Genomic DNA, 18,328 nt, shown 5'->3' on the forward strand with positions numbered 1-18,328 from the left:
TCCTTCCCTGCTCCCCTTTCTTCCTGGTGTCACGCCGATTTCCTTCCCCAAAGGAAGTGTTCTCTCTCTCCCTGCTGGTCCCTTCTCCTGCATCATTGGGGAGCCTTACCTCCACTCTTGGCTCCGATGGCAGTTCCCTGACATTAGCTAATTGGGAACCACTGCTTTAGCCTTCTGCAAAGGCAGAAGGTAGTTTCACAACCGAAAGATGTGTAACAGAACACATGTATTAGATAAATGTGTGCATTAAAATGCATATGAAAATAGCATTCAACCGCATTTTGTTAGGAGAAATTGCTTCCTAAGATGTGCATATTAGGCAGGATTGCTTGCAAGCATGTGTGCGCACTATTTTTTAAAAAATAAACAGATGGAGAAATGTGACGAACTGATTTTAAGAGTGGAAGAATGAGAAACTGAGGGGAACCAAAACTGATTTGTCCATCCCTAGCTGTGAGGTAGGTTATGCCAGGAGATAGTGATTGGGTCCAGGGCCATCCGGTGAGTTTTATGGCAGCGAGACTTTGAATACAAGGCTGAAGAGTTATCTACAGAGCAGATTTTGGGGGCAAAGTGGAAGAAGAGAGAATGGGGAAGCTATATTGCACAGCTAAAAGTCATTGCTCTAATGTAACTATTTAGTTGGATACCACCCTAAAGTTCCCACTAGTTCCCACTTAACTATAGAGGGAACTAAGTGAACAGTTTGCCTAACCTTGCACCAATAAAAGTTAGTCCACTGAAATATATTTCTTTACCCATTTTGTAATTCATAATGCAGCAGCAGCAGCAGCTACACCTAAGCATTTGTTTTGAATTATGTAACTTGCTGTGAACTTCCTTTGCCAAAAATGAGAAGAAAGTCTTAAGAGCTTGCTTAGATATCACTTTTCACTAATTTAGCCACATTTATTCAGAACATCAAAAAGGAAACGATAAAGTTCTTTTCCTTTATTCATAAAGGCCAGGAAAACATTTTTCAGACATACTAATGTTTGATGGAGAGTGATGCTTATCCTTTTAAATTCAACTCATACTAAGAAGCAGCTAAATAAAAAGCTCAGTTCTCATTTTTTGGCAACTTTTTAATGGATTGTTAAATAAATGCTTCTTTTTTATTGCAGAAAATAATGGAATTTTTGCCCTTTCACATCAGAAGTTGAAAGAAGCTCTTGGATTGTGACACAGAGGCCATTCTTTATGATTAGGGCATAAGATACTAATACATTTTCTTCTTTTTAATGAGTTTGCGTTTATAACAGTTGCTTCAGGCCACAGTAATTTCAAACTCTTAATGGCCTTCAAAGGAGACTTGAATACTTACTTTCATATCGCTAAAGGCCTGTGTAAGCTGTCCAATATATTGATTTCAAAATAATCTAAGAGAATAAGGTTTGTAAGATAAAAGTCTGTTCTTTCACAACTTCAAGCAATGTCTACATCAATGTTTTATACAGAGACTAATTAGGAAAACAACACCATATAATCATAGCCAAGGCTGTTTTTTAGAGGTCAGTAGTTTGAGGGGGAAATATAATATGTAACCAGAAGCCATAAAACATATATCTTTTTATAAAAATATTTCAAAATTATTTAGTGTACTTAAACATATCCCACCTAGCCATTGTAGTGACTGTCCACTGATGGAAGGGAATTCTGATGGAATGAAATAGGGAGGGGGACAGTTTTCAGTTATCCTATTTTGTATCTGATCCAGAGGATTAGGGGACGCCACCCCAAGAGCTGATTCAAATATGGGAGATGTTGTGCAGAGGGTGCAGAAGAGAGTCATCAAAAGTTGCATTGCTCTGCGTTCTATTGATCGATTCTTTTTCATCAGCAGACAGTCACCACTGGATTATCACTCATTAATTTAGAATGCTGCATGTTCTGACCTCAGCAAACCACTTAGCGTTTTCCTAAGAAGAGAGTCCAGCCCATCGGTAGGCAAACTAGGGCCTGGGGGCTGGATCCGGCCCAATCGCCTTCTAAATCCGGCCCGCGGATAGTCCAGGAATCAGCGTGTTTTTACATGAGTAGAATGTGTGCTTTTATTTAAAATGCATCTCTGGGTTATTTGTGGGGCATAGGAATTCGTTAATTCCCCCCCCCAAAAAAAAATATAGTCCGGCCCCCCAGAAGGTCTGAGGGACAGTGGACCGGCCCCCTGCTGAAAAAGTTTGCAGACCCCAGCCACACATGATGTGTCCCCTAGAAGCTAGTAAACTAGAGTGTATATAATGTGACACGACCTACCCTGCAATCATATAGCTCCTTTAGATTCCCACTTTCTCAAGTCCACCATTCTGCCAAAGCAGCCAGGTCATGTAGCACTTGCCACTTCTGAATCACAGGGACTGAATCTCTGAGACCTCCTTTTGAATTCTGCTGCCTTGACAGGAAAGGCCAGGGAGTCTGCTTTGTAAATAACACCTTGATTGCCCCATCTTTTTGCTCCCAAATGGTGTTAACAAATGCTCTCCTGCTTATGATTTGCCAGTTAACCTGTCAATCAAAGCAACCTGGCTGAAAAGACCATAAATGTCAAGTGTGATTCCTATAGCCCTTGGTCCCCAGAACTGATAATCTAACACAGGCAAAGGCAACCTTTGGCCCTCCAGATGTTTTGGCCTACAATTCCCATGCTCCCTAGCTAACGACCAGTGGTCAGGGATGATGGGAATTGTAGTCCAAAACATCTGGAGGGCCGAAGGTTGCCGATGCCTGATCTAACAGTTGATCTCCAACAGTCTTGCATTGGTTAGCTAACTCTTTAAAAGGTGCACACACATTAAAGTACCATTCTGCTTTTTTTATGTCTCTTGGTCCTGGAATACTTGGTTTTTCAGATTTAGTTTTAACTCGAAATACTAGGGAATACCTTCAGCAACAGGAAAGGGCCTTTGCTGAAACTCTGGAGAGCTGCTGCCAGAGTTTGGGGCAGATAGACCAGTGGTCCAAACCATTATAAAGTGACTTTTTATCTCTGTAATTAATTTATTTAGACCATATGTTCACAAGCCAATCAATAAAAGTCCTCTGGGCAGTTCACACAGTTCAAACAATTAAAACATTAAAATACATAATTGGAACATTTACATTAATCAATCCATTTCCTGCCTAAGGACCAGAACAAGGAGCATTGAAACCACAGCATAAATAATGTATTTTAAGGGCAAACATTCTAAAAGGTCTAAGACTTTGCAAAGTCCTCACCAGGTGTGGAAAAGTTCTGGAATGTCTCACTGGGGAGGGCATTCTACCCTTCTTGTTAATAACCACACACCTGGTGGCAATACCAAGGGGTGGGAATCAGGGAGGGCACAGAAAGAGCAAAATACAGTGGTAGCTCGGGTTACAGACACTTCAGGTTACAGACGCTTCAGGTTACAGACTCCGCTAACCCAGAAATAGTATCTCAGGTTAAGAACTTTGCTTCAGGATGAGAACAGAAATTGCGCGGTGGTGGCGTGGCAGCAGCGGGAGGCCCCATTAGCTAGTGGTACCTCAGGTTAAGAACAGTTTCAGGTTAGGACCTCCAGAACGAATTAAGTTCTTAACCCGAGGTACCACTGGCGTGCTCTGGTCCATGGGGTCACGAAGAGTCGGACACGACTAAACGACTAAACAACAACAACAACACTGTATATTTATAGGTTGGTGAGAAAGAAAAGTAGCCTATGTTAATGGCAAGAGTTCAGAAATAGGAGGGGGCAAGGGGGTGCTTCCCCCCCCCCCAGCACCCACCTCACCTCTCTAGGCAGAAGAGCCTGGAGAAGGTCCTTCAGTCACGATCTCAAGGTTTGAGCAGGTATATAAAGCCAATAGATAATCTGTGTAAGGCAGCTAGATGATTTCACAGTTCAGAAGCAATTTGGTGGATTCAGCCCCTGAGGCAATAAGGGTTAAGAGAAGCATTGCTTACAGCTCTGTATCAAACTGCATTATGAGGGAGCATAATATTCAACTCGGATAGCTTTGGATATAATTCCTGTTCCTGAAGCCTTTCAGCTCTGTGTTCTTATGAGCTGGCACCAAGGAACGTGGGGGAGGGGGGAAATCAAAGCATGATTAAGCTGTGTATTTTGCTTAGAAATAACTGTGTTTTTTTTCCTTTTGTGAATTTACTTCCAGGCCTGTGTGTGCCTATTGTTAAGACCTGAGTCCTAATAACGGCAATATGGCAACTTTTGTTTTAAATGGAGAGGGAAATGCCACTGACAAAAGGCAAATCCTATAGGCATTGGGTTTTGTGTTTGTTTGTTTGCTCATCAATAACACTGTGTTAAAGAGCAAACTATGAGAAATGAAAACAAATACCGGTACATTATTGATACTGTCGTGGAAATGCTTCTTGGGCAACAGCAGTTACCAAAGCAGTATTACGGAAAGCACTAAAATTAAAATCTAATGAAGTCTCAGCTCAAACTTTAAAACATCCTATGACATGCTCTGTTGGGGTGGTAGCCGACTAACTCGTAATCATTGAAATCAATGGGCTTTATGATTGTGTTCAACTGACTGTTACTTAGGTCTGTTAATTTCAGTGAGCGAACCCTCAGAACAGCACACAAAGGAAGGGGGATCATTTCATCTGGCATAGCACAACTTTGAATTCCACCCAAAGGGTCTACTTTGAGTAAAAGTTAGTTGACTTACTATATGTATATTTGTAAGTAGTCTTGTGCTGACACTTAAATGCTTTTAGATTTATGCTAGTAAGAGATGGCCCTGTATAGTTATGACAACAGAGGTGTAGCTTTGCTAATGGTTTAGAAAAGCAGTATCAGCATTTTGGCCTTTCCCTAATGGAGGGCAAAACTGTGGCTCAGCTGAATCAGTTTAAAAGCCATTTTTCAAAAACCAGGGGTTTTTGCTAATGCATTCTCTCCCTTTTTTGATAGTTGGCAGAGGGGATTTATGCTGTTTTAATTCAGTGGTGCTTCAAACAGAGGAGATATGATCAGCTGATATGCATGGGTCATATTAACACTTCATTTACTGGGAACGTTGAATGAAAAAACGGGATCAGCTCTTGGAGAGGAAATGCTGGTGAGACGCAGCTGGAATATATATATAAATAAGAGGGTGAAGGGAGGAGGAAGTTGGATACAGAGCTGTAAATGGATGGGGGACCCAAGCAGTGAAGGGTGCTCATTCATGGGAGACGTTTATGAGGTCATAAATTATGTCTTGGGCTATTACTGAGTATGTTTGTTTGATGGTCCTAATATAGTGGTGGTGTTTGGAAGCTCTTGTATTGATTTAGTTTAGCCCATTAAAAAAAAAAGGCCTTTTATTTCCTGGCTTCTTCTCCACAGCTTCAGAATTAGTATGGCTTGAAAAGCACACAAAATAACTAGGAAGAGGCATGCATGGGCTCTGGTGCTTCCCATCTGCCACTGCTTTCCCCCCTCTACCCCAGTTCTTATTTTGCTCTGCCTGGCCCTTTTACTCTCTCTACATTTTCTCCTACAACTTCTACCATTTGCCATTGTAAGAGGAGGAGGAGGAGGAAGAATGAGTGTCCTGTACATGAGAGGTCTATTCTTCTCCCCCACAGCCTTGCTTGTAACCAACAGCTTGCAAATTCAGGTCTCTTGTAATAGTAAGGGTGCCAAAGAAAAACAAGTGGCCTTTTTAGCTCCTTAGGTTGACTGAGTCTTGCTGAAAAGAAACTTGACTGAACCAGCATGTTGCAGAATTCTATATTTGGAGTTCTATATTTTTAATCACTTAGGTTCTAATCCAATTTACTACCCCTATTTGCATGGAAAATGGGTGGTGGTGGTTTTCTTCTTAAATGTGGTACCTGAAATTGTCCTAACAGTTTAAAGTTGAGGGGGTTGTTTACCATGGCAGCTAGTAGTATTTTTATTTTATTTTATTCAAATACATGCATTAGTGAAAACAACATACACAAATGCATTATATAAAAAAATATTTTAAAATTGTCCAGTAGCACCTTAGAGACCAACTAAGTTTGTTCCTGCTATAAGCATGCACACGAAAAGCTTATACCAAGAACAAACTTAGTTGGTCTCTAAGGTGCTACTGGACAATTTTTTTATATGTTTCGACTGCGTCAGACCAACACGGCTACCTACCTGAGTCTAGAACAAATGCATTATATTAGAGGAAATTGCTTTGCAAAAATGACTATATTAAGCAAAATTGCCTACTAAAAATGTGTCTATTAGGAGAAATTCCCACCAAAATGCTGATGAATAAAATATATTTGCAATGAAGTAAGTAGACGCCAGAGCATTGCATATCATACTGCAAAGGTTCTGAAGATGTCTAGGTTTCTGTTGTTCCTGAAGACTGAAAATTCACTTTAGGTGTAAGTGCAGAATTGAATGCATTCCTTTTAATAGTGCTTGATGTCACAGCAAATCCTTCACCACAAATAATTATGAAACTTGATATATATTTAGGAACATTTCATAATATTCAGTATTTTATATTCATCTGCTTAATTGTTTGACTAGGAAGAAAGGATGAAGATGAAATGACTTTAACAAGGACCCATAGATTCTTTCGAGACTTTCCATTTCAAGAGCCAGAAATATTTTGCATAATTCATCTTATTTCCCTCCCCCCACATTGTTTCTAGTCAATTGCTTTCCCGATATTAATTTACACTCTTTGCATTGAATACATGTAATAGCAGTTTTGCTGCCTGAGTTCCCACAATACCAGCAAATGATCTTATTTCAGGGGTAGCTAAGTTCTTTTCACCCTCATCATAGAACTATCATTGATTTATCAGAAGCAGCTGCATGCCCCTTGGGAAAGTTCACAGCTGTCTGCAGCTGCTGCGGTAAATTTCTCTCATAAGGATCCAATGCGAGAAAGGAAAGAAACTTCAGGAAATAATGTTAACTCTGTGTTTTGTGCATGGCTGTAGTGATGAAAAGCATTACAGGCAACTGATTAAAATATTGGTCTCCTTCCCTCTCCCTCCCCCCGCCACTGCAATCTTCACTTTATTCATTACAGTAATATATTCCAACAAATGATCAAACTGCACCATACATGGAAATGAATACTGTATTAGTATTTATCCCTGAATAAGTGATATTTCTCTTCAGTCATAGTTTTAATTAAAGAGCAGAGGCAATTTGTGTTGAGCGTCCCAAATGATAAATAAAACCTCATTGTTTCAGTAAACAATCCAATTGCAAGATTAAGCATTCCTCATTTGTCCATATTTTATAGCAGGTCCTGTCTCTCAGCTCATACTGTTTACATATGTAACAAAGTCATACCAAGTTGTTGTTTTTTCAAAACTTAGATACATTTATTTTTTACCTACAGTGGTACCTGGGGTTAAGTACTTAATTCGTTCTGGAGGTCTGTTCTTAACCTGAAACTGTTCTTAACCTGAAGCACCACTTTAGCTAATTGGGCCTCCTCCTGCCACTGTGCTACCGGAGCACGATTTCTGTTCTCATCCTGAAGCAAAGTTCTTAACCCCAGGTAATATTTCTGGGTTAGCGGAGTCTGTAACCTGAAGCGTATGTAACCTGAAGCGTATGTAACCCGAGGTACCATTGTATAGCTTTGCTAGCCGCTAGCTGCATATAAGTCGTTCCACCCAAGTTGCTACATTATTTTACTAGTGCAACAGCCTGTCTGACCTCCATGGCCAAAAGTATTCCGCTTAATTCTCTTGCGTATCATAGGTGCTTTTCCCACTACCGTCCTGACCAAGAGAGAGGGGCTGGATCCCAGCACTAGGAGCAAATGTAACTGGAGCTTAATCCAAGATATCAGGAAGTTAGGAATGCTGATAGAAGTGGACCAAGAATAGTTCACAGCCTAAAATCAAAGAGCTGCTCATTATAGCTAACAAATGAAGATGTTAATTCAGGTGAGACTGGAGATTTCCCTCTTCAGCCCTTCCTTAAAATAGATAACAGGTTGATCCAAATGGGGATTGGTGCTCCTCATGCATGCATTTTTTTTCCAGTGCCTACATAACTTGCCAGCTCGTATTCCCCCCACCCAACTGAATCTGTAAGTACCTTTTGTGCGAGGGGGAATCTGGTATTATTATATATTCTTTTTTACCTGTTTCCATTGTCCCATTTATCATATCTCAATAACCCCCCATCTGTAGACCTCCAAGATGTTATCGAACTCCCAACTCCTATCAGCCCAGCCAGCATGACCAATGGTCCAGAAAACCTCTCCTCCTCCCAGAGGGGAGGTATTGTGAGTGGGAGCCATTCCCGCATTGGCAGGGGGGCATGTTCAGCCCCCTGCATCATCACCCTGCTGCCGCGCTGCCCTCCGGCTGGCCAGCCAATAGGGTTGGCCCGGGGGCGGGGCTTAGCCACATTCAAGCGGCTGCGGCAGCCACCGCGTCTCATTTGGAGGACGTCGGATCACCCGTCCACCCGCCCTCTAGGATAGGTTTATGCTCTTGACATTGCTATGGACTTTGGTTGGTTGCCCTGGTTGCCCAGGGGGCCTGGTAGTTTTTATCCATTTGGCAAATTGGCACCAGCCTCTTGGTTTTTTGCCTACCTCGTAGCAAATTGTCACAACTTTTCTGGTTTTGATGGTTAGGCATTGGAATTTGTGTTGTGTGCTGGTGGATGGGGTGTGGCCATCATCTACCCCGCCCCATGTTGGGTATTCCATTAAAGGAATCTGGCAGTTGTGGATCCTGTCCGATGCCCTGCTGGTGGCTAGGGCCATGGCACGACCCCTGGTGACATCAGGGGAAGCTTCCAGTTGTATTTGCATCAACAAGCTCCTCCCACTGGTTGTTAACCTTCATACGACCCCCTGCTGCGCGGTCGGGTACATGTACAGTGGTACCTCAGGTTAAGAACTTAATTCGTTCTGGAGGTCTGTTCTTAACCGGAAACTGTTCTTAACCTGAAGCACCACTTTAGCTAATGGGGCCTCCTGCTGCCGCTGCTCCGCCGCTGCACGATTTCTGTTCTTATCCTGAAGCAAAGTTCTTAACCTGAAGCACTATTTCTGGGTTAGCGGAGTGTGTAACCTGAAGTGTATGTAACCTGAAGCATATGTAACCCGAGGTACCACTGTGTAAGTTGTGTGATCCAATGCCTAAGCCAATACCACTCACATGCTGTAATCAATAAAAGTTGTGGCCTTTTCAGCCCATTAACCTAAATATTTGTGTCCTTATTCACCCACTACGCGGGTGCGGGTCCTCGACTTACAATAGAGGGAGTTGTGAGACAACAACATCTGGAGAGCCATAGGTTCCGCATCCCTAGTCTAATGCTGAATATTTCATTAATCAGTTCCGAAACAGATGTCAACACCTTTGAAGTTCAAGAGCTAAGGTTTTCTACAGCAAGCATATTTTGAAATTCAGCAGTTTCCAGACATTAATGGAACACAGGCCACTTTGAAAAGGTGGACAAAAAACAGTGCTGCTGTTTCACAAAAAGAACACCAGATTGGTGATTTTTTTTTAAAAAAGCTCTTTTTCCTAATTACTTTGCCTAGTGTTGTCACTGGAATGGCAACAAGATGTCAGTCTTTCCTCTTTGTATTTTTATAGGGGAAATCTTAAGATTAATTATCTGTTAATGTGCAGTCATATTGCATGGTTTCCCTTTCTGGTGGATGGGCATAATTTTAGTTTCATGAATATTTAATTTCCAAAGTCCTCCATTATGCTGACATCCAGTGACTTGGCATATTATTTGACATGCTTTTTAATCAGATTTGGCATGTCAGAAAAGTGTTTTTATTACGATTCCCTTGTGTTTTGAGAGCTTAGCAATTTCATTTAGCTAAATGAAATATTCTGCATAATTCAAACTATATCTAGGGATTTCTTATTACTCTGTCATGACAACATGGTAAAATGATTGGTTTTTGTCATTTTCCTAGCCATATTACTTTAAATGCATGTGAAAGTCACAAGTATGGAGGTGGGGGGAAGGCATGATTGGAAATCTAATTAAGAAATGAAAATAACAGCATGAAAGACCACTAAGCCTGTCAGTTATTTCATCTTCTTAAATGAGGCACAGAATAGTACTCATGAAATGGTATGACAGGCAGTTCAAGATGTCCAACAACTGAAATACTTACTAGAAATGTGCATATTTATTCTACTTTTCATTGCATTTCCCCCCATATGTAGACATTAACAAGTGGTGTGGGGTGAATACAGCTAGAGGAGCAATAGTCAGTGGTGCATCTAAGGCTCTGTTGCATTGCCACCTTTGGCTTCTATGGGAGGGAGGACATAAAATAAATTTAATAAATAATATGCAATTTATTTGTCCCTTTCATAAAAAAGGAAAACAAATGTTTAAAAGTCTATTTTCAATAAGTATGCACTTGGAATTTTTTATTCAGTGGCCTGCTAGGCTCCAGTTTTGAACCCTTCCTTCAAATGCCTATCCAGAATATGCACAAGCAATAGGATTTCATGTATGCTTCAGGTGGGCAGTGGGTGCCATAGGTGGGAATCCTCAATTTATCTTGGAGGAACTTGTGAGGGGTAATACTGAAATGAGTGTGGAGGACACACAATATTGCTATTAGGTTAATCAGACCTTGCTATCAATGAAACATCAAGTGTATTGTAAGATTTCCAATATTTTGCTGGCTATCATCACTGCAAGTCAAAACTTAACAATGGCTATCATTCTGTTGAGACTTTCATCAGCTACAAATTGCTCCATGCAAATCACAAGAGGGATGCATATCAAAGCAAAATAAAGGCCTAGGATTGAGGATATAATACTCTAATTTGGTTTCTGGGTTGACACTTTTTTGGTTGAGCTCCATGTATTCTTGTGTCCACATCGCAACACCTCTATATTCAACCAAAATATCTGGAAAAAAAATATTTGGGTTGAAAAGGCTGAGAGTCAACTTGGGTAAGACTTTTATTGCCACCTGGGCCTCCATGAACATTCCAGTAGTCATACCTCAGAAGTCGAATGCCTTGCGAGTTGAACGCTTTGGCTCCTGAATGCCGCAAACCCAGAAGTGAGTGTTCCGGTTTGTAAACGTTCTTTGGAACCCGAATGTCCGACGCAGGTTCTGCTTGGCTACAGGAGCTTCCTGCAGACAATCGGAAGCCACGCCTTGGTTTCCAAATGTTTTGGAAGTCGAACAGACTTCTGGAACGCATTCCGTTCTATTTCCGAGGTACGACTGTAATTGTTCCTAAACAGCATACTTCTTAGGCAGGGTAGCCCCCTACTAGATACAGGCAAAATCTCCAGTTCTCAGAACTAGGAGCTACTCGTCAGCAGTGTGTTTGTCTTAGGAGAATTCAGCTCCACTTTATTGTTCCTCATCTGGGCCACTTCTATGTCCATATGGATATATTCAATAATGCTTAGTTGAATTAAAGGTTATTCTGGGTCTGAACTCATGGTAGTTCACTGTACCTACGTGAAGTAAGATTTCATTTTGATAGGTAATCTTTCATTTTTATGTTATTAACTGCAATAAGATGGATCCAAAACAGCTGGTGTTCTGCAGTCTCCAAGACCACGTCAGCTGCTCTGGCACATTAAACCTTGAGCTACATTTGAGAATAAAGTGCTGCACTACCTTGATGCAGTTTGACCTTAAAAAAAGGAAAACTAGCTCTGCTTTGCCTCAAGCAATAAATGTTTTTAAAAACCTCCATAAGATTTATGTGTTATTTCCCTTTTGCCATTTATTGGATCGTACAAGTAGCATTACATGTACTGAATGTACATACGGTGCTGGCCTTGTAGCATTACTTGGTTTTATTCATTTTTAGAATAAATATTGAAGCAGGCTTTTAAAGGAGTAAAAAGACCCACAATCTTCTATCAGTCAGGCAGCACAGGCCATTTCCTCTAGGCCACAGCTCTTCATTTTTATATAGTTAATACGTTGTTATAATGAGTAGGAACATGACAAAATTTCATCATGGACATTGTCAGCCTCAATCTGTTCAAAACTCATTTGGGGAAAATAAAAGGGCCTCCATTTAGCTTGTGAGTGAGTTGCCATTTAATAAGTGTGCCAAACATAATTACTGCATTGGGACGCGTCATCTGGGAATTGTATTGACTGTGTCGTTGTGTCAGACTTGTGCAGTTGTGGGGATCCTGCAAAATTAATGTATATGGCACTCTCAACTCATCTGTTTCATATTAAGGGTGCATTCAGTTGTCTGAAGTTACACTTGGAAGAACTTTGGCTGATTTCCTGTGACCCTTGCTGGATACAGCCAATGGTCCACCTGATACAACATTCTGTCTATACAAGTGGCTAGCCAAATGCCCCTGGGAAACTCTCAAGTAGGGCATGATGGCGAATAGCCATCATCTATTTATCCGTAGCATCTGGTGACTCTCAATCAGCCTCTGGCAGTCTTTGAAGGAAAATGTAGGAGGATGTCCAGATATGGTCAAGTAGCCGCCACTGCATGGGTTTAATCAAATACATGTGCTACCAGACAGCATAAAGTCAGAATGGGCTATGTACAGAAAGGTTTGGTTTTTAAAAAACATTCCTTTCATTGGAAGACACACTGGTATCTTTCCAGCACTGTCTGGAAGGATATTTAATTTAATAGTGTACTATATGGTGAAATGTTATTGATAGCAGAGAAACTGCATAGCCTTTAAACCACAAGTTTATATCATTTTAATATTTAATATCATTTAGGTGCTCTAATGCATGAAAGATCATTGCACCAATATGATCACTGCACAGCAGGCATTCAGTGTCCGCAGAATCATTTTGCATTTTCTTGAAATTAGTCTCCTTGCTTTGAAGGAGCAAAGTGAGCCCCCCGTCACCCAAAGATTTATTCATCCGCTATCATCACACAAATCCCACTTCAGACTCTTGCTCTATCATTCATAATACAAGTTCTCCATTCCCGAAGCCTGGTCTCTGTTCAAAGACCAAATCTGTTTCAAAACAGAGAGTAGCTGGAAGATTTATCCACACTCAGCTGACAATCTGTGAGATTTTCTTCTTGCTCTTTTCTTTTGCTCTTGATGGCTTGAAGCAGACTTTCCATACCCAGAAAATGGATGTTCCAGATGTTTGCTTTCACATCCAGTCACTTAGAAAGTATAAAACCAGTTGATGCATTCCATTGTTAAATCTATGCTATTGAATAATAATTAAAAAATCATATTCTTTTGCTGTCATTTTAATAATGATGACTGGCACTGAGGAAGGGGACACACTAAAATATACTAGCGATTTCCTGTCATCCGTTCTCACCCTAGTTAGATTGCTTTGAAAGGAGGAGGAGGGAAAAGTCCAGAGCTGTACATGAGAGGAGTGTCTTTGTGATACTATTCATTCTCTGTTCTGACAGAGAAGGCATTGTTTGCTCACTGTAATAGGCTTGGCAGCCAAATAAGGTAGGGATCTGTGCTGCGCATACAGATTCAGAAAGTAGCAGAGCGGGCAAGAATCTGAAAATTCCAAGAACCAGATCACTGGGAAGGACTTCATAGCATGCTGTGCATATAGCGTGTTTGGTATTGCCTTTGCATGACAATCTGTACGGTTCTGAATGAAGAAGCATGTAAGAATAAAGGTAATTTTTTAAAAATTGTTTTGCTTTTATAGTGATTAATTAAAACTGCTAATAAGCCATCACCTTAACACAGAAATTTAAACATTGAACATCTGCAGCCTTATTTTGACTCTGAGGATCATTTAAGTTCAGCGCTGGTGCCTCCCCACTGTGCTTATGTCGACTGGATTAACAATTAATGAGGGAACTTGTGTGAAGAAGAAAAGGCCATTTAGGCTGCTTTAGCTGTTGCATTCTAGCCAGCAGCTAATGTTTATATGCAGTGTGGTTTGGGGATCTTGCTAATAGGAATGCATTTCTGCAAAGCCACAAGATGAGGTTAAATAGCTTTGCACACTTATATAGTTCCTTGCCTCTTGGTCACTTCCTGTAGCAAAAGCTGCTGTGAACAATATTGTGACGCTAATATTATTTCCACATCATACAACAAAATGGAAACAAGCATGCATTATTAAATATTATTAAGCAATATTTATTAAAGCATTATGAGTAATGGATTGCAAACTGTGTCAAAGCTGACATTTAAGTAGTAATTCGTGTGTTTGCCCTGGTCACCTCAGCAATTATTCCTTCATAACATCAATCTCCTCTATTTTGTCTCATTTCTTTTTTCTTTTCTTTTTTAAAAAGGAAAATCACGAATGTTTCACACATGCACAAACAGGCACACATTTGAGTGCTTATCAGTCTTCTGGCTGTTTTAATTGCTGCTGTGCTCTGAAAAATATTCAGGGTTCAACAGCCATCATTAGTGAACTATAAACAAGAGGGTTTTTTTCTGAGAAGTAGTCTAAAAATATCTAATCTTTTGAGGAGGGAGCTGAGTGGCTTTGCTTGTTTAACTTCTCCCAAGTTGTGGTTTGGGGGGGTGGGGCTGAAAATGGAACGTTTTAGAAACCATGCTCACAATTTACCTAAAGGGAAGCAGAAACTGGAGTGATACATAGCATCAAAGTAGCATCCAGGCTTTTATTCCAGAGAACCCTGCTCATGCTTCCTTTGGATCTGCTCACAAGTTCTGATCTTGTGGGGCTTTGCTACTTTGTACTCCTGAGGTGTCTTAATCCCCAGGGAGCAACTGCTCTAAGAAACAAAACACACGGTGTTGTGTATGTGACTCTGGAAACATGCTGCATGACAACAGCAGCTCTTGCCTATCTCATTTAAAAACTGCTATCTGATTAAGAGCAGCAGCAAGCTGTCCAGCTGCATTTCAACTGTCATTGTTGGTGAACAAGTAAAAGATGTTTCCTGGCCTAAATCAATCGGTTCAAATCTGTGTTATGGGCTGCTTAGAGATTACTTTGTGCCAGAAGACACTTAAAGCCTATTTACATGGTACCTTTGTAGTATTACATGAGATGTGCGTTGTTGTTTTTTAAATTCACCTAAATGCAAAAGCCTCCTGTTCTCACAGTGGCCAACCAGATGCCATGGGGAAGCCTGCAAGCTGGAGATGAGTTGCAGCAGTATTTCCCCAGCAACTGGTGTTCAGAGGCATAACAGTGGAGGCAGAACATAGCCATCATGGCTAATAGCCATGGATAGCCTTGGCCTCCATGAATTTGTCCGATCCTCTAAAAACCAACCAAGTTAGCAGCCATCACTGCCTTCTGTGGGAGCAAGCTTCTTTTATCTGTCCCAAATCTGCCAACATTCAGTTTCAATTGGATGTACACTAGTTCTAGTCTTACAAAAGAGGGAAGAAAATGTTTGCACCATTTTATTGTTTCACTTCTTAACTTGCCGTTTCTCTAAACTAAGAAGTCCCGAATTCTGTGAGGTTTCCTCACAGGACAGTTGATCCGTTCCCTTTATTATTTTCATTGCCCTTTTCTGAGCGTTTTCCAACTTGTTTGAGGTGACCAGAACTATACACAATATTCCAAATGTGGTTGCACCATAGATTTGTATACAATGGTGTTCTGATACCGGCAGTTTTATTTTCAATTCCTTTCCTACTGATCTCTAGGAACATGCCTTTTTCACAGCTGGGTCTACATCTTCATCGAGCTATCCAGTACAACCCCAAGGTCTTTTTCCAGGTCAGTCACCACCAATTCACACCCCATGGATATATATGTGAAAGTAAAAAAAAATGTTTCAGCATGCATCACTTTTTTAGAAGGCTAAGTTAGAGGCATTAAACCCACTGGCTTTATCCCATTCCCACCTGTGAATTCCAGAGCAGCAAATTCTAAATTGTATTAATTTCAGTCCCCTGTTAGCTCTCAAAACAGGGGAGGGGTATTATGGGGCATATACACAGTGGGACACATATGGCTTCTAAGCTATCTGAATTGTGTCTAATACAGCACCTTCATTTTGAATTAAAGCAAGAGCTTGTTGCCTTTTGAGAGCTGGTGAAGGTGAAATAGGAACCTCACCAAGACTTAATTGCCTTTGCATTCATATGGGGAGAGAAGTGATCAAAATATACTAATGTAAGTTGAGAGTAGCTGTGCACATGCCCTAGATATATGTTCAGCTAGTCAGCTTCTAGTAAACTCACTAAGCGCACATCTGATTATCTGAGATTACAAAACCACTTCCTTCTTGTATCTTTCTCTCTATGTTTACTTGAAATGTAATAAGAGTCTCACTGACTCAGTCAACTTCCCTGTGCTTAAGAAGATTTAAAAATGTGAGTTGTTAAGATGCTACGTGTGTTTCATGTAAGCTCTTGTACCCTAAGGGTGAGGTGTCCTGGAAATACCCCGAATGCCTGATTAAACATTCCCATAGATATGCTGCTTTATTTATTAAAACACATGGGCCGCAATTCGGCATACAGCTGTTTCCGCAGAAGCTCCACTGAAATTAATGTAACTTCTACAAGGGCAACTGTAGGAGGGATTGCAAGCCTTATGACCTACAGGATGTATTTTAGCTGTTAACAGTTGAACTACGCATGTTCTGATATCCAAAATCATTGGAAGAATTGGGCATGCAAATTGTGATGTAAAAGCAGAAATATATTATATGCAGCAGAAGTGGAATTCTAAAACCCTTCTTTGCTACTCAATACTAAAGTGGCGGGAGGAGCAATCAACTGCGGGGGGAGTCAGCAGGACATTTAGGGGATAAAAGACCATTGGGGGCAGTGATGTAATCACCCAGGATGGATGCCTAATTTGATCTTGCCCCTTAACCCATATAATTCTCCCACAACCACTCATTTTTATGTCTGCATTTGAACTCCGCCCCCTAACACTGAGTGGGATATGACCCAGAGCCCTCGTGGATTAAGAAAAGCTATCATTTAATAAATATTTTGACACCAGACAGTAACTTCAAACACTGGTGACAGCCATGAAGGGCCCACAATTTAGTTCTTAAACCATTTGGGCAAAAAATATGTTTGTTGGGCTGTTGCTGCACTAGCTTCTTCAAATTCCAATGAACTCTCAAATGGCATTACTTTCCATTTTTAGTGGAGAAGGACTTGAATTAACTCATAGGGATCTGCTTCTGTTTCTACTTACAGCTGTAAGATTGACTATTGCCAAGTTTTGGGAAGCCCCAACTTCTAATATGTTTGGAAACTGGTATCAAAAAATTGGTTCTTGGCACTAATGGGACAGTTGATTGCAGAAAATATATAATGCTCAAACAGACAATTTTAATGAGGTTTGGTATAGTTTTATTTTATAGAGAGCTACAAGGAACACAATTACCAATCTCCCTCCACACATGGATTTTTATGGCAGGGCACTGAGATACGATATTCTTCAGAACTGGTATTCTCATGTCAAATACAGAGTCTTGAAAAACAGACCTTTCCTCAGTTGCGTATTTCCCTTGTTGTTGCATTTGTTTTGTTACATATAAATATCAATAAAATACATATAATAAAAAGGCTATCAGGAACCTGGGTCAAGGTTAAGCTTGCTTCCTCCCACCTATGGTTCAGCTCTGCAAATGACTTCCAAATAGGTAAAGGTAAAGGACCCCTGACATTTAATCCAGTTGTGAACAACTCTGGGGTTGTGGCACTCATCTCGCTTTACTGGCCGAGGGAGCTGACATTTGTCCGCAGACAGTTTTTCCGGGTCATGTCGCCAGCATGACTAAGCCACTTCTGGCAAAACCAGAGCAGCACACAGAAACACTGTTTACCTTCCGGCCGGAGTGGTATCTATTTATCTACTTGCACTTTTGACATGCTTTTGAACTGCTAGGTTGGCAGGAGCTGGGACCGAACAATGGGAGCTCACCCCGTCATGGGGATTCAAACTGCTGACCTTCCAATCGGCAAGCCCAAGGCTCAGTGGTTTATACCACAGCGCAACCCGCATCCCATGACTTCCAAAAACCACACTACTACTTGCAAAGTAACATGTAGCTACAAAAAGTAACATGTAGCTTCTGCTTTGAAGTTACCAGGCTGCCTTTCTCATCACAAGGTCTGCTTAATTTTACCCTGCTTTCACATCTTCTTTGTATTTAAGGTACAACTGAGGTGGAAAGCGTGAAACCCTCTTGATCCTATTTCATTCATAAAATTGTTCCAACACATTGCTTCAATTTGGTCAATCAAATGCATATATACTTTTCTTTACTACTTTTTGGTAAATGGCATAGTTCGGTTTTAAAATGTGTTATGTTAAATCTAATTGCTAGATGCTGGATCTGCCACTTTCATATATGTTACATTAAATATAGAGTTTGATGAATTGTGCTTTCTGAGGTTATAAAATAGAGGGCATTTCCTTGTAAAAGTAGTGGTTTACGCTGATATATCAGGTGCAAAATGCGTGTCTCTGGCATTCT

At 40.7% G+C, this 18,328-nt stretch overlaps 1 protein-coding gene across 8 annotated transcripts in view; it reads left to right on the plus strand.

Moving 5' to 3' along the window:
• The window catches only part of PAG1 (phosphoprotein membrane anchor with glycosphingolipid microdomains 1), a 100,080-nt gene that overhangs the window by 40,310 nt on the left and 41,442 nt on the right, over positions 1–18,328 (plus strand). For 3 of the 8 annotated variants that reach the window (XM_053395767.1, XM_053395770.1, XM_053395772.1), the window contains exons 1-2: positions 13,321–13,555; positions 15,528–15,600. The exons of 2 other annotated variants lie outside the window; for them this stretch is intronic. The gene's annotated coding sequence lies outside the window, so the exon portion shown is untranslated. Of the gene's footprint in view, positions 1–13,320; positions 13,556–15,527; positions 15,601–18,328 lie in introns of those variants that run through there. 3 more of the 8 variants (XM_053395771.1, XM_053395766.1, XM_053395769.1) reach the window with 1 other exon arrangement.

Source organism: Podarcis raffonei, chromosome 7 (genome assembly GCF_027172205.1).
Source record: "Podarcis raffonei isolate rPodRaf1 chromosome 7, rPodRaf1.pri, whole genome shotgun sequence".
In the NCBI taxonomy this organism is placed as follows: Eukaryota; Metazoa; Chordata; class Lepidosauria; order Squamata; family Lacertidae; genus Podarcis; species Podarcis raffonei.